Raw genomic sequence first — 13797 nt, 5'->3', positions numbered from 1 at the left:
ATACAAACATTTCTGTTGAGCCAAACGCTCTCTAAGGTACACTAGTTTACACACTTTCATAAGTTCAATATTACACACTAAAAAAATGCCTTTCTTGAATGATTTAGAAGATTAAATTCCTAGATATGTCATTCAGAGGCCAAATTCCTATTGTTAGGGAGTGCATTTGAGTTTCCACTTAGCTACTTTCCACTTTGTATTTGTCTGTCCTTTTCCTTTATTCTTGGGAATAATTAAAGCCACTGACCCCATTTCAAGAACTATAAAGAATACGATATGTCTTATGTTCAATTTACAACTTTGTTCACCATCTTGATACAGCTTGACAGCCAATGAGCGTATATATCTTCTCTCATATGAAATGTATTTAAATAACATAGTTAAGGGACTTCCCTGGTGGTCCAGTGGTTAAGACTCCGTGCTTCCACTGCAGTGGGCATAGGTTTGATCCCTGGTTGGGGAACTAAGATGCCACATGCCACGCGGTGTGGCCAAGGAGAAGAAAAAAAAAAGCTAGACTTCAAAAATAAATAAATAACATAATTAAAGTTCTGCACTACAAAGTTATACTAAGGGCTACCATCACATAGCAACTAATATCATACAGTTGAGAAGTAAGTTAAAAATCTTCTGAAGACGTAAATTATCCCAGAGCTGTGCTTATTGTTTTTAACTAAAACGGCACCTTTTTATGATGTCTTTTCTCCCCAAAGTAGAAGCCGTCAAATTAATATTAATTTTTAAAAAGTAAAATAGCTAAGGGTACCTATGTTTCTCAAGATGTTGTCTTCTAGTTTTTCAGGGACTTGATTGCCAAAAATGGCCCTTAGGAAGAATTCCCAGGTGGCAAAGCGGAAGAGTAGAAAAAGATCAAAGTCTCTAGTCCAAGGACACTGTTCCCATCTGGAGCCGTGGTCCCCTCTTCAGTGCTTCTTTCTAAAAACAGTAAGCAGCTACCAAGTATCAGACCCCGCGCTGGGTAGAGGGCCTGGAGTAAGAAGCAGCCGACCACAGGTCGGTGTGGACACCGCCCATATACTGTACAGAAGCGTTGCTGCTTTTCGTCTTAAATTCAAATTTTAAAGTCCTAATGAGTCATCATTCACCCATCCACCTGCACTTCACAGTTTTGGATCTACTCAGAGATGAGACTTCAAAGTTGACAACATAGATTGTGTCATACTGAGAACGGCATAACCAAGATCTGATTCCCTAGGGAAAAGTTGCTCATCCCTCCAGGGACCCACAGGGCAGCCTAAACCTTTGGGAAATGTCCAGGTGTGGCAGTGCTGCTTTGCGCAACCCATCCAGCCCTCCAATTTCCTCCAAAAAAGCCCCCCCCCCGGGCCCCCTGAGTCATCACAGACCCCAATTATTTATTCAACAGGCACGTCAAAGGCTTCCTTTGCCGGGAACTTGTTAATCATTCAGTAAATAATTACCCTGTGCCTGCTATGTGGGTGCTGGAGATACACAGGTACACGAAGACCCCGCACCTCTTGGACCTTACGTTCTATCAGATCCGGGACAAAGCTGAGACAGACAGATCTCCATCTGCAGGCAGTGGGGAAGACGGGCTCCCACAGAACTAAAATACAAGGTGGTGAGGAGGTTACCAACAATATGGAAGAAAATAAGCAGTCCGTTTTGCCAAAGGCTGGGGAACAGGAAACCATGGAAGACTGCACAGTGCGAGGTGTGACCACATGGCCCTATGGGTCCTCCCTAGACTCTCAGGAGCAGCAGAAGACCTCTACCCATCTGAATTCCTGTTAGACTTACACCTTTGTAAAAGAAAGCACTTTTGGAATCAGCAGCCTTGTCCTGAAGCCCAGCTCTGAGGCAACCAAGAGCAACCTTCCTCCTCCTAACAACTCTCCTCGGAGCTGGGAAAAAGGTTTAGGGGAAACGTGTTTTCTCTTTCGGATGGACAGAGTGAGTGAGGAACCCCGTGGGCCCACATATGGTCCGTCCTGAGCTGGGCTGAATTCTCGAAGCTTCATGCTCTGTGACTGACGCTCCCCTTGGGGAAAAGTCCTTTGCCCGTGGAGGAAGCTGGAAAGAGGGAGTTGCCAGGGCACTCAAGGGTTCTCATCTCAGGAAATAACTCTGGGACAGAAATGGATGACCGCTTCATTATTTTCTGGAGAAAGAAAAAAAGAACCCACCCTGTTTCCACTTGTAGGTGGTGACACAGACCAGCTGCTGTAGATGTAAACCCTTTCAGAAAAACTGTTTGGGTAAAAAAAAAAGTTTTTTGACGTGTTGGCCGAGGAGAATTCCCTCCCACATGACAGCTATTTGGACATCGGCTGGACAGACTTTTTTGTCTTGGCATTATAAACATTTATGCCTAAACACAAAACAACTGTGTGAGTTCAGATTTACTCCCCAGCCTAAAGGCATCCAGAGGCTTGTCTGAATGCAGAAATGGTTTGAACCCTTGGTAACAGAGAGCCGTGAAGAACTGCGTTCATTTCCTTGAATGGGACCAGCAGTGCCGGAGCAGCAGAGTAAAGTTGTCCTCAGTGAGTTTGTGCTTAAGAGGCAGCTGGGCTCCCAGCTGTGGTCCTCCCTGGCCTCCAGGACCCAAGTGGTCCTCCCCGGCCTCCAGGACCCAAGTGGTCCTCCCTGACCTCCAGGACCCAAGTGGTCCTCCATGACCTCCAGAACCCAAGTGGTCCTCCCCGGCCTCCAGGACCCAAGTGGTCCTCCCCAACCTCCAGGACCCAAGTGGTCCTCCCCAACCTCCAGGACCCAAGTGGTCCTCCCCGGCCTCCAGGACCCAAGTGGTCCTCCCCGGCCTCCAGGACCCACTGTAGCTCCATTCCTCACCACCGCACTGATGTCTCCACTCCTCTAACTAGAACTCTGTTGTTTTCCCTGTGTTATGTCTCACGTCCCCGCCCTTCTCCCCCGATCACCTCTGTTAGAAACGCCTTGCTACCCTCCTGCTCCTCAGGACTAACTAACCCCTTCTCCTGAAGCTTTTAGATTCATCTCAGAAGTTTTAGCCACCAGGGATCCTTCTTGAACTGCTGTTCATCCCAGCCTGGGCTGGCTGTCCCTTCTCTGTGCTCCCCACGTGTGTTTCCCTCACTGCGCACAACACACTGTTTTATAAATGCCTGTTTCTACCCGCCTCTCCCACTCAACAACTCAGAGCTACCTGAAGGCAGACACTATGTTTTTTTCATCTTTGTATCTCCAGAATGTAAGACAGACTGAGGGGTATCAAAGAATTTTTTTTTCAATTAGTGAATGAATGAAAGAACAAATAAATTGGTCTCGCAAGACTGAACATGTAAGAGATAGATCAGAAGTAAATGTATTCGATTCTCCAATCAGAGGCTCTGAATAGACTGCAGATCTGGATGGAGATTCACTGGAAGTAATAGGTTTGTTTCGTGATTCCTTTCTAAGTGAGAACTCTTTCCCTTTATTCACTAGCCGTTCAATGTCGCCTCATCCAGAAGCCTTTCAACCACCTCATGTAAACAGCAGCTTCCTGCTCCTGGTCTGACACTCGGCTGCTTCTTTCTTGTGTCCCCGACTCCTACCCCACTAGAAGTTAAGTCTGTCGAGGACAAAGTTTAGTGTATTTCTTCACTCCGAATCCCTAGATCCTAGGCCAGTGTTGATAGGCAGCTGGCAGGCAAATAACTGTTGAATGTGAGAGTGTAAGTTACAAAATTTTTACAAACACCTGAACTCATTTAAGCCCCTTTTTTACGGGGCTGGGGCGAAGACTCGGGCCAAGCTGAGACTGACACTAGTCCACCAGCCACCTCTCCTGTCTATTCTCACCACCCTGGACTTTCAGGATAAAAATAGGCAAACCGGGCAGAGGGAAAAACAGGTAGCGGTTTGGTTTCCGTGGGCATCTCACACCCAGTAAAGCCTTTGGGACTCTGGGGAGATCGCGATTCTTCCTAAAACACATGATCGCCCCCCGGAGACTCCTGCCCCGAACAAGCCCAGGACCCAGGCCAGGATCTACAGGCTGACACTTCCTTCCATCCAGGTCTCTCCAGGGGCGGGGAGGGTGATACACAGAAGGAAGGGAGGGGGGGACTTGGAGGGGTGTTTCAGGCCAAGGCAGCAGAAGAGCAGGGAATCCCAGAGACCAGGCTTAGTGGAAGCTGAATCCAGTTCCTACCAACTCTGCCCCTGCTTGGCTGCCTGTCTAGGCGATAACTGTGACATCACTTAAGGGTTTTTCATTGGGGTTATATGCTCTTCAAAGAAAGACTATGCCTTTAGGTAAACAACCCCATAAACCACACTTCAAAATGTTTTCTTTTGAAAATAATTTTTGCCAAAATATATATATTTATTGAGAAAATTACAAGAAAAATACAGAAAAGTCTATCACGAATGTCAAAATCACCTGAAATTCTACCATCTGGAGATAATTGTACTGATACTTTATTCAACGTTCTGCTGGGTATTTTTTAATGTGTCCGTACACATATACACACGATCAGAATTTTACCTTCACGATATTATTCTCTACCTGCTGTTCTACAATCTGCTTTGTTCACTGACATTTGCATGATGTTACGGATAGTTTTCTATGTCAATAAATATAGTCGTACAACCCAAAGTATCCAGCTGTCGAGGATTCTATTGTATGTATGCATCCTACCTTTCTTAATGAGCCTCTTATTACCATAAAATTTATTTGTTCCCAATTCCTCGTCATTATAAAAGTTCCTAAAATATTTCCTACTCCCATTAAATGACAAAAGTGGTATTTTGGGGACAAAGAATATGTACAGCGTACAGTCTATATTTGAATACATGTTGACAAACTTCCTTCCATGAGAGAGAAGCCAGAATTATAGTACCACCAACAAACCCCTTGTGATTTAAAATTGACCTTGCCCTCTCACCTTTGTGTTAGCCTATAGGTCAAGAATTATGGCTATAACATAGGAAGCCTGCACGCAGGGAATACAAAAGTGCAATAAAGCTGTCACAGAAAATACAGATGATGCATTTTTTTCCTCTTTGCAAGTTGGACTGGAATGCAGGAGAAAAAGAATTCGGTTTCCAATAGGACTAGCCATTCAAAGGACACTTTCTCCGAATGACAGCACCTTTGCCAAACTAAAGACAACAGCGTCACCCACGTCACCGAGGCAACACCTTTCATGTGCAATGGAAAGAGTTTGAATTTCTTCTTTCCAAATGACAGGTAAATCTGTTTTTAAAGACTCAGACTGAGTGTTACCTCTTTCAGGGAGCTTTCCCTAAAACTTCTTGTCAGTTAGATAGACATTCTCAGTCCTCCAGCGGGGGATTCACTTTCACAAGGTACCGACCAAAGTTCAGAGTACTTCCTGCATCTCAGTTTCCGCTCCTGCATCATGAGCTGCTAGAGAGTAGGGACCGTGTGTCTTTAGCTGCCACACCATAGACGCGCAATACTCCTGTTGACTAAATGAAGGAAAGACCTGTACGTGAAGAGTTAGAACGTGAAGAGTTATGTCTCAGTGCTTGAGTTTATCCAAGACAGTGAAGATATCTCTGGGACCAAAAAAAGGGACATCACCTGTGATGACATGTGTCCGTATGCAACCCCAAGGTTAGATTTCTTTAATGTTAACTGCAAGCACGATCATACTTTTCTCTAAACTAACAGACATACCCCATTGACGAGTCGATTGTCTTCCAGTATCTTCTTTCTAATTCTCTCGAGTAGTCCATTTGTAGTTTGCAAATCATTCTAGATCTCTCCCTTGATCTGGCAGTGTAACAAAAGCTACCGAGTCCTGTTCTCCAAGAACTCAAATGTAAGCAGCTTAGATAGCTGAACAATCCTCACTCCCCCAAGGAAACTCTGCGGTTACCATAAGTAGAAAATAAACTGTTAAACAGAATTGAAGATGGTTTCTCTCTCTCTTTCCTAACTCTGTAAGAACCTCATTTTCTTGACTATTCCAACATGACCCTAATAAACATTCCTTCTTATTTCAAGGAGCCGGCACCCACCCATAGAGGCCATGTTCTGATCCATGTGCTATTGGCTTCTGGGTCTTAAAGTCAATCCACCAACTCTTTCACTAAGTTTATGAGGCATCAACTCACAGATCAGTGAACGTGTCAGTCTTGTTTCTCCCCGCCTTTACTGCTAACAATCCCCCAACTCTTACTTGAATAGAGGCTTGAAAATGACTCATGTCCATCTCCTATTTCTCTGAAAACTCTCCTCTCCTAATTAAGCATAACGCTTTCAGGTTCTGTATGAATTGACATAGCTCAACTAACCTTTCTTAGAATACTAAAAATGGACTCTTGTTATTGTAATATGACGAGTCACTCACTAATATCTCCTGAAAGAGACAAAGAATATAAGATGGTTTTAAAATGCTGAACCATAACAATCAGGGGATAAGAGTGCCTCGTAGACTATTTTATGTTTCCTCCTCCTGGAAACAAATCCCTCTTCGTCACTATGCTGGAATGGCGCTGTCAACGCTGGGCAGAATGGTGCTATCTGTCATAAACATCAAGGGAATACATTAAAACCTGTCCAGGAATTTTATGAGCACAATGTCAATCCTAGTCTCTGAAACTTTTCAGAAACTAATGCTCTGTTGTTTCTAATGTGGGAACATCTTTTGGAAAACTAAAGGTAACATTCAATCAGCTGTTTGACTGTAGAAGTGGCCACAGCCTTGTCTTCAAATGCCATTCCTCAGATCCTCTATCGAACCATGAAATTCAGCAAATAACCACCATTGTCCTTCAGACGTACTCCAGGGCCACGCACATAGTAGGCACTCCACAAATAACTAAATAAAAAATTGGGATTTTTATCTAGCTAGCTGGTATTGAAGAGCTGCTCGGCCCTGTATTAGGTGCTATGGTAATTCCAAAAGTGAGAGTAATTCACTTTTCTTCTTTACATAGTTATTTTTCTAGTTGATGAGATGAGAAAAACGATGACCTTGCTACTCAACAGTGGGGTCCTCGCAGACCAGCAGCATGGACAGCACTTGGGAGCTGGTAGAACTACAGAGCTCAGGTTCCACTCCACGTGGTTCATATGCACATTAAAGTCTGAGAAACCCTGATGTAGGTAATGTATTATGGGTACATAAAAGATGAAGAAATGACTTACGGAAGGATGCTAAGGGAAGACTTCAAGAGAAGGTGGCGCTGAAACGGGCCTTGAAAAATGGGTAGCTAGAGGTACGCACAAAGATTCAGAAGCGAGAAAACAGTAGATTAGAGAACAGGGAATAATCCAATAAGCAAATAGATTGTGGGGAAAACGGGACATGAAATTGAAAGATACTTTAGGGCAGATTACCATACCAAAAGCTTGGGCTTTTGTAGTATAGATATAAAAGCATGATTGCTTGAGTTTTAAATAGTAATAATAATACTAATAGTAAAATTAACAATAATACATTAATAAAATTAAAGTTGTAGTATAAAAAATTGGAATTGTTTTCTTACTAAGAAACTAGAAACAAAAAAGAGCAAGCTGGAGGAATGACGTGAAGTATCTTGGCTTCACGAGGGTGGCTATAGCAGAGGTCATGGTATATGAGATTCTTGGCCACGTCGAACCCAGAGAAGACCTGCAAGCTAAATGTCAACTCTTACCCCATGGTGGCTGCCAAAGAAATCCTTCAGGAGCCTAGAAGTTTAAAGAGTTACTTTTCAACTCACAGTGTGTGGAGTTATGTCAGATATAATCTAGAATTTAGATATGGTTCTGGGTCTTAAGAAGCTCTCAACAAAACTGAGAGATGCCCTAAATATAGAGATAGCTATTGAGAGAATGAATGGTGCCAGGAGAGTTTTAATAATGCCCTTTAACATTGAACTAAAGCACACCAGCTGCCTGAACTCTCTCAAATCCAGCGAGCAACTTCTTGCACTATGTCTGATGGTCATTTTTCACAGTGAGGTTTCATTTGTTCTATTGCCCAAACTGTAAGTTTCAAATTTCCCAGCATACTGCTAAACAGCTTCCTGGCATACTTATATAAAGAGGGATTTTGTAAAGTCAATGAATTTGGGAATTGGAAAAATCTCATGAAATCTGCCCATTTTCTTTTTTTCTTTTTTTAACATCTTTATTGGAGTATAATTGCTTTACAATGACGTGTTAGTTTCTGCTTTATAACAAAGTGAATCAGTTATACATATGCATATGTTCCCATATGTCTTCCCTCTTGCACCTCCCTCCCTCCCACCCTCCCTATCCCACCCGTCTAGGTGGTCACAAAGCACCGAGCTGATTTCCCTGTGCCATGCGGCTGCTTCCCACTAGCTATCTATTTTATATTTAGTAGTGTATATATGTCCATGCCACTCTCTCGCTTCGTCCCAGCTTACCCTTCCCCCTCCCCATGCCCTCAAGTCCCTTCTCTAGTAGGTCTGTGTCTTTATTCCCGTCTTACCCCTAGGTTCTTCATGACCTTTTTTTTTTTTTTTCCTTAGATTCCATATATATGTGTTAACTGAGCCCAGAGAGGTTAAGTGTTTAGCAGAATGATAAAGAACTCCAGGTGACAGACTATGCGTTGACTGGGAGTTCCTTACTGAGTGTGGGTCATGGGCAAATTTCTTTATCTCACAAAGTCTTAATTTCCTCAACTCTAAAATGGAGATAATGATACCAACCCTTTCAGAATTATTGAGGAGGGTTAGAGAAAATAAAACCCTTGCATATTACTTTATACATGATAAAATGGTCAATAAATAATGGTTATTATTATTGTTGTTGCTATTTTATCACAGTGCCTGGCATTAGTAAGCATTGACTAATTAACAGTAATAGTGGTTTTTATTTATTATTATTTTACTGCCCAAAGTGGCAGAGGTTATTTATTCAGATATTAGAGCCAGAACCCAGACAGCCTATATCCCTTACCTCTTTTTCTAAAAGACTTGCATTTAAATAATCAAAAAAGGATTCCCTTCCATAATCATAGGTTGAGTAGCCTAATCAAGAAATTCACAGGAGAAAAGCGCCACAATTTCTATTGAATGGCAGTCTGTTTGTACCATTGTTATGCCTAAAACCAAGAAGTAAGCATTCTTCTTACAGTGAGGAGCAAACTCATTGAAAGATTGCGTAGCACATATGGGGAAATATTGCAGCTTCCTGAGATAAACCGGTATCTTTTTGATAGAAATGTGAATCTTTCGTGGAGTAACACTTTGGCAACTAGATATAAATATAAGGAAGTTATAAGCTGCAACGGAAAATATTGCGAGAGGATTTGTTTGTTGGGTTTTGTTTAAATTTGTTTTGGTTTTTTTTCTGCTTTTTCTTTAGAACGGTGCTTCCCAAACTGATTTGCATAGGAATCATGTAGGAATCACCTGAGAATCAGGTTACAAGGCAGAGACTGACCCAGCAGGTCTGAGGTACAGCCAGCCTGACGGTCTGCACTTCCAGCAGGATACCCGGACATGCTCATTTTGAGTAGCGAGGCAGTGCCTGGACTCACTTGGTTAAATTCATGAGTGGTTATAACAAGAAGGTGTTTGGATGGCAGAGGCCACCGAGGAACAGGCAAGAAGAATCCGGGCCACACGCTGAGCAGAGGTTTGATTTTTATCTTAGCTGCGACACAAGCCCAGCCAGGGAGAATGTGCAGCTCAGCACCCGTGCCCGCCTCTCAAGCCACGTGCCAGGTAATGGCTGCATCTGACAAGGCTTCCTGCCTTTCCTAAGAAGCCAGGGTTTGAGTTATTTCACCTCTTATGTCAAGAAACTGGCATCGCTGCTCTTCCCCTACCGAGAGGAAACCTTTTGGATTAAGGATCACTGGAGAGCACCAAAAGGCACTATATTTTTCACAATTTTAAGGGACTTAAATCTTTTGGAAATTCTTTGTACTATGTTTTGCAACTCATTATGCACCTCAAATTATTTCAAAATGAAAAGTTAACACATTTTAAAAATGCACAAAAGACTAAAACCCTGGGAGTTTCTACTTTCCCACATCTCTTGAAAATACGGATTGCATTTCCCTCATTGAGAATATTTTCTTGACATCTTCACTAAAAGTTTGCTGCTCGACTTCATTCTAGTAAGTACTGTCCAAACTGTCCCCTCTGTTTTCTGGATGCAGCACACCAGCACGTGGTCAGCAGGAATATGGAATCTACCCTCTTCTCCGAGAATCAAAATTGATCAAAAAGTATCCTTCCCTCACTGCCCTAGGTAACTTTTTCTTTTCCATCTGCTCTCCCAAAGCATTCACAGACTGCATCACATCACTTAACAATTATCTTTTATTTTTAATCTCTTTTCAGGTAACATCTTGCCTCCTAAAATAAATTATGTTGATTCTTTTTTTAAATGAAACATATTTCTCCTTCTGTGTCTGCAACAGCGCCCCACGAGGCTGGGCACGAGGGAGAAATTCAATCAATATCTGTCCCTTTGAGGGATAGATTTGCTGATCCCGTCAACCTGACCTTGTAGCCTTTCTTCAGAGTCTGTGTCTTTCTAACAATGAATCATTAATCCACAGATTCCCCTTTGGAAAATTGGCCTAAGCCGCAGTCTTCTCCCAGATAAGCAAACCATCACTCTAAGCAGAAAAAGGTAGCCTAAATTTGTGGAAGTGCCTCAAAGCTACTGAGGTTCCTATGAGATATGACTCCAGCCACAGCTCTGAACTCACATGCCTTTGCTTCTAATCAGGTCCCACCACCAACCAAGTCGTTCATGGTACCAAACCTCGGAGTCCTCATCTGCTAGATGGGGATAACAAGACAGCCCACCTCACAGACTTCATTGTAGATTAAAGAAGGAACCCATGCAAAGCACCAAGGGCCCTGAAACATACCAAGTGCTCAGTAAACTTCGGGGATGAGCGTCCTTCCTTGGGTGGAGTGGAGAAGACCAGGTATTATATCCAGAGAATCATCTAGATTAAAAAGTTTGAGTTCCCTAAAGCTACATTTTCAGTAGAGCAGGGACAAAGAAGATGAAGGGCAAAAGAATGAGTTGTCTTCATACCTAAGTTGGCCCAGGATTGAAAGACCTCACAGGATTCCCCTCAAATGCCACTAACTTGCTGTTCACCCCATTTATTTTGCTCAAATACTAAGTACATTTTAATTCCCATAAAGAAGGAAAGAGAGAGACAGAGGAGGGAGAGGAGGGAGAGGAGGGAAGGGGGGAGGGAGAAAGGATGCTCCAGCTCCCTTCTGCTGGTTGATGCAGAAGTGGGAGTTTTGAGTGGGTAATTAGAGAAGGAACATTGCTGTGGAAAACAGATCTGATCACCAATCAATAAAACCATGAGGAATGGCAAACTTTAATCAGTAAGAAATCAAGCAAACACTTTGAGGCAATCAACAAGGGAAACGGCTGTGGCAACTGCTTGTTTCCAGAGCATTTGTTTGCCCTCCAACTCACCCTCCCTGGGCACCTGCACCCACACACCCAATTTGTTACAATGTTACTTCAGACCGTCCCTCAGCCTTATTGGCAGTATTCTATTCTTCAAAGCTCTATGCTATTTACAACTATTCTCTCATCTTCATGAGATAGGTGGAGCACAAATCATTATTCACATTTCTTTCATTATTCACATTTCAGAGATGAAGAAAATAAGGCACAGTCACGTCAGATAACTTGTTCTGGGCTTCCCTGGTGGCGCAGTGGTTGAGAGTCCGCCTGCCGATGCAGGGGACAGGGGTTCGTGCCCCGGTCCGGGAGGATCCCACATGCCGCGGAGCGGCTGGGCCCGTGAGCCATGGCCGCTGAGCCTGCGCGTCCGGAGCCTGTGCTCCGCAGCGGGAGAGGCCCGTACCGAAAAAATAATAACTTGTTCTCAGTTCCAAAGCCAGTCTCTAACAGAACCCAAGCACACTCTACTTTCCTGACTCCAAAGCCAGAGCTGGTGCCAGTTCTGACCCTCATCTCCTTTGAACTCCATTATCATCTGAGGCAGGGAACTGGCCCAGATCCATGCTGTCAACCCGTTCTCCAAGGTCACAGCCGACTCATGTTGAAGGGTTACACCCTGTTACCCACCCTCCCCTAGGCTCTACTCTTGGACCTCTTCGCACCTCTAACAAACTAGCACCTCGGTGTAAGGAGCCGGTAAGGCAAAGATGCCCTCTCTGTAGTCAGGCCCTCAGCTTCCCACGTACATCCTCAGCGGCAGAACCAGGACGGAAGAGGCTGCCTGGCCGCCTGCACTGTTTGTTTTTTCACTACTGAGTTGGCAAGGATGTTGATTTACAATTACAAGCAGCACGCTTCTTCAAATATTAATATTAATAACTACAATGTAGAACACATGAAAAGGTCTTTTCATCTTCAAAGCACTTTGCAGACATTAACTCATTAGCTCTCCCTCCCCTCCCTTCAGAAACAAGACGTAAGGAAGAATCTCCACAGTGATAGTGGCCACCCAGCGCCCTCCCTGCCCGGCCCACGCCTGCAGAAGCAAAGGGGTTTCTCTTTAGATAAAAAGAAGGCAGGTGCTGCCATCCAGAACCATAGTTGTTGAAAGAGTCAGAGCGCCAGGCATTTTACAGATGAAATGGAGCTATCAGAGTTACCGTTTTTAGAACCTGGATTTCCTGTTGTTTAACAAATATCTCTCTTTTCAGTTGCACGGTAATGGTATGAAGTAGGAGGGAAAATGGCCTTGTGATTTGCAAAAAAAAAAAATCTTACCCAAAAGGTAATAAGGAAAACCTGCAATCGAATGCCTTGATCTTGGTAACCCAGCATCTTTTGAATAGTTCGCCTACATGAAATGCAACTTTAAAAGGGGGTAACAGAGATGCTTTAATAGTAGAGGAAAAGCCCCCAACAAAGTGAGATTGCCAGATATAAAATAACCAATGGAGGAGAGCGGCCCTCCACACCCCCTGCTTGTCCATAGTGCTGCCCAAGGATTCAAGCTCTGTGGTGGAGGTAAAAATGACCCTCCTTGACTTTCAGAATCCCCCTGCCTCAGGTACAAGTCCCAAGGGAAAAGTACAGTCCCTTGGAAAACTGTGAGTCACAGGACAGGGAAAAACACCAAAAAGGCTAGTTTGACCTCAAATCCGTAGCAATTTCCTCAAAATAAGGGCAATTAATTAAGCTACTGAGGTTAAAATAAAAATTTAAAAAAATTAAAAAGTAAAACAATGGCTCACTAGGAGTGTAAGAGAAGAAAGGAAATGTCAACATTTAACAACAGCTTTATTTCTTTGGAAGTGCTCCAATATGTGAAGAAAATTCAGTTTCTGACAAGTGCTCGGCGAGTGCCTAAAACGTGCATATGCTTTTGCTCTTACAAAACAGGGGAAAGAGAGAAAAGGTCTTGATTTCAGACTACTCTAACAAGGTTAGGAAGTATTTTTGAAAATGGTTATTAAACAATTGAATTGAAAATACAGAAAAATGTGAAAAGAGAAAGCCGCTTGTATCCTGAAAGTCCCCATCAGTTTACCGGTTAATTCCACCAAATGAAAAAAAAAAAAGGAAAAGGAAAACGGACTGCAAAGTTTTACGCAGAAACTCACACCCCACTTACCACTTTGCCGGAGAAACTGGGTGAAGAGTAGGTCCTGAGTGAGCTTCCCTCAATGTCTGTGGTCTCTTTCCAACTACCTGCGGGAATCCTCTGCTCGGAGGCTAAAGAGGATGCAAAGACCATAATGTTTCTAATAGAGCTGCCTCCTTAAATTAGGGGGTGTGGTCAAGCCCAGAAAAGCTGGAAAAAAGGCAGTGTTCCACTGGCCCCTGACTCCATGGAGGCAGCCACTAGGACAGGCTCTGTGGTCTAGATGGAAAAGCAAATCATG

General features: G+C 43.4%; 1 long non-coding RNA gene across 1 annotated transcript in view; it reads right to left on the bottom strand.

Moving 5' to 3' along the window:
- Nucleotides 1-13591, bottom strand: part of LOC132429418 (uncharacterized) — a 28494-nt gene extending 14903 nt beyond the window's left edge. Inside the window, exon 1 of the long non-coding RNA XR_009520341.1 lies at nt 13527-13591. This is a non-coding gene — a long non-coding RNA (uncharacterized lncRNA). The remainder of the gene's footprint in view (nt 1-13526) is intronic.
- Between the last annotated feature and the right edge of the window lie 206 nt (nt 13592-13797).

The sequence above is a fragment of the Delphinus delphis genome, chromosome 8 (assembly GCF_949987515.2).
Source record: "Delphinus delphis chromosome 8, mDelDel1.2, whole genome shotgun sequence".
Taxonomy (NCBI): Eukaryota; Metazoa; Chordata; class Mammalia; order Artiodactyla; family Delphinidae; genus Delphinus; species Delphinus delphis.
This window is presented reverse-complemented; position numbering and strand designations above follow the sequence as displayed.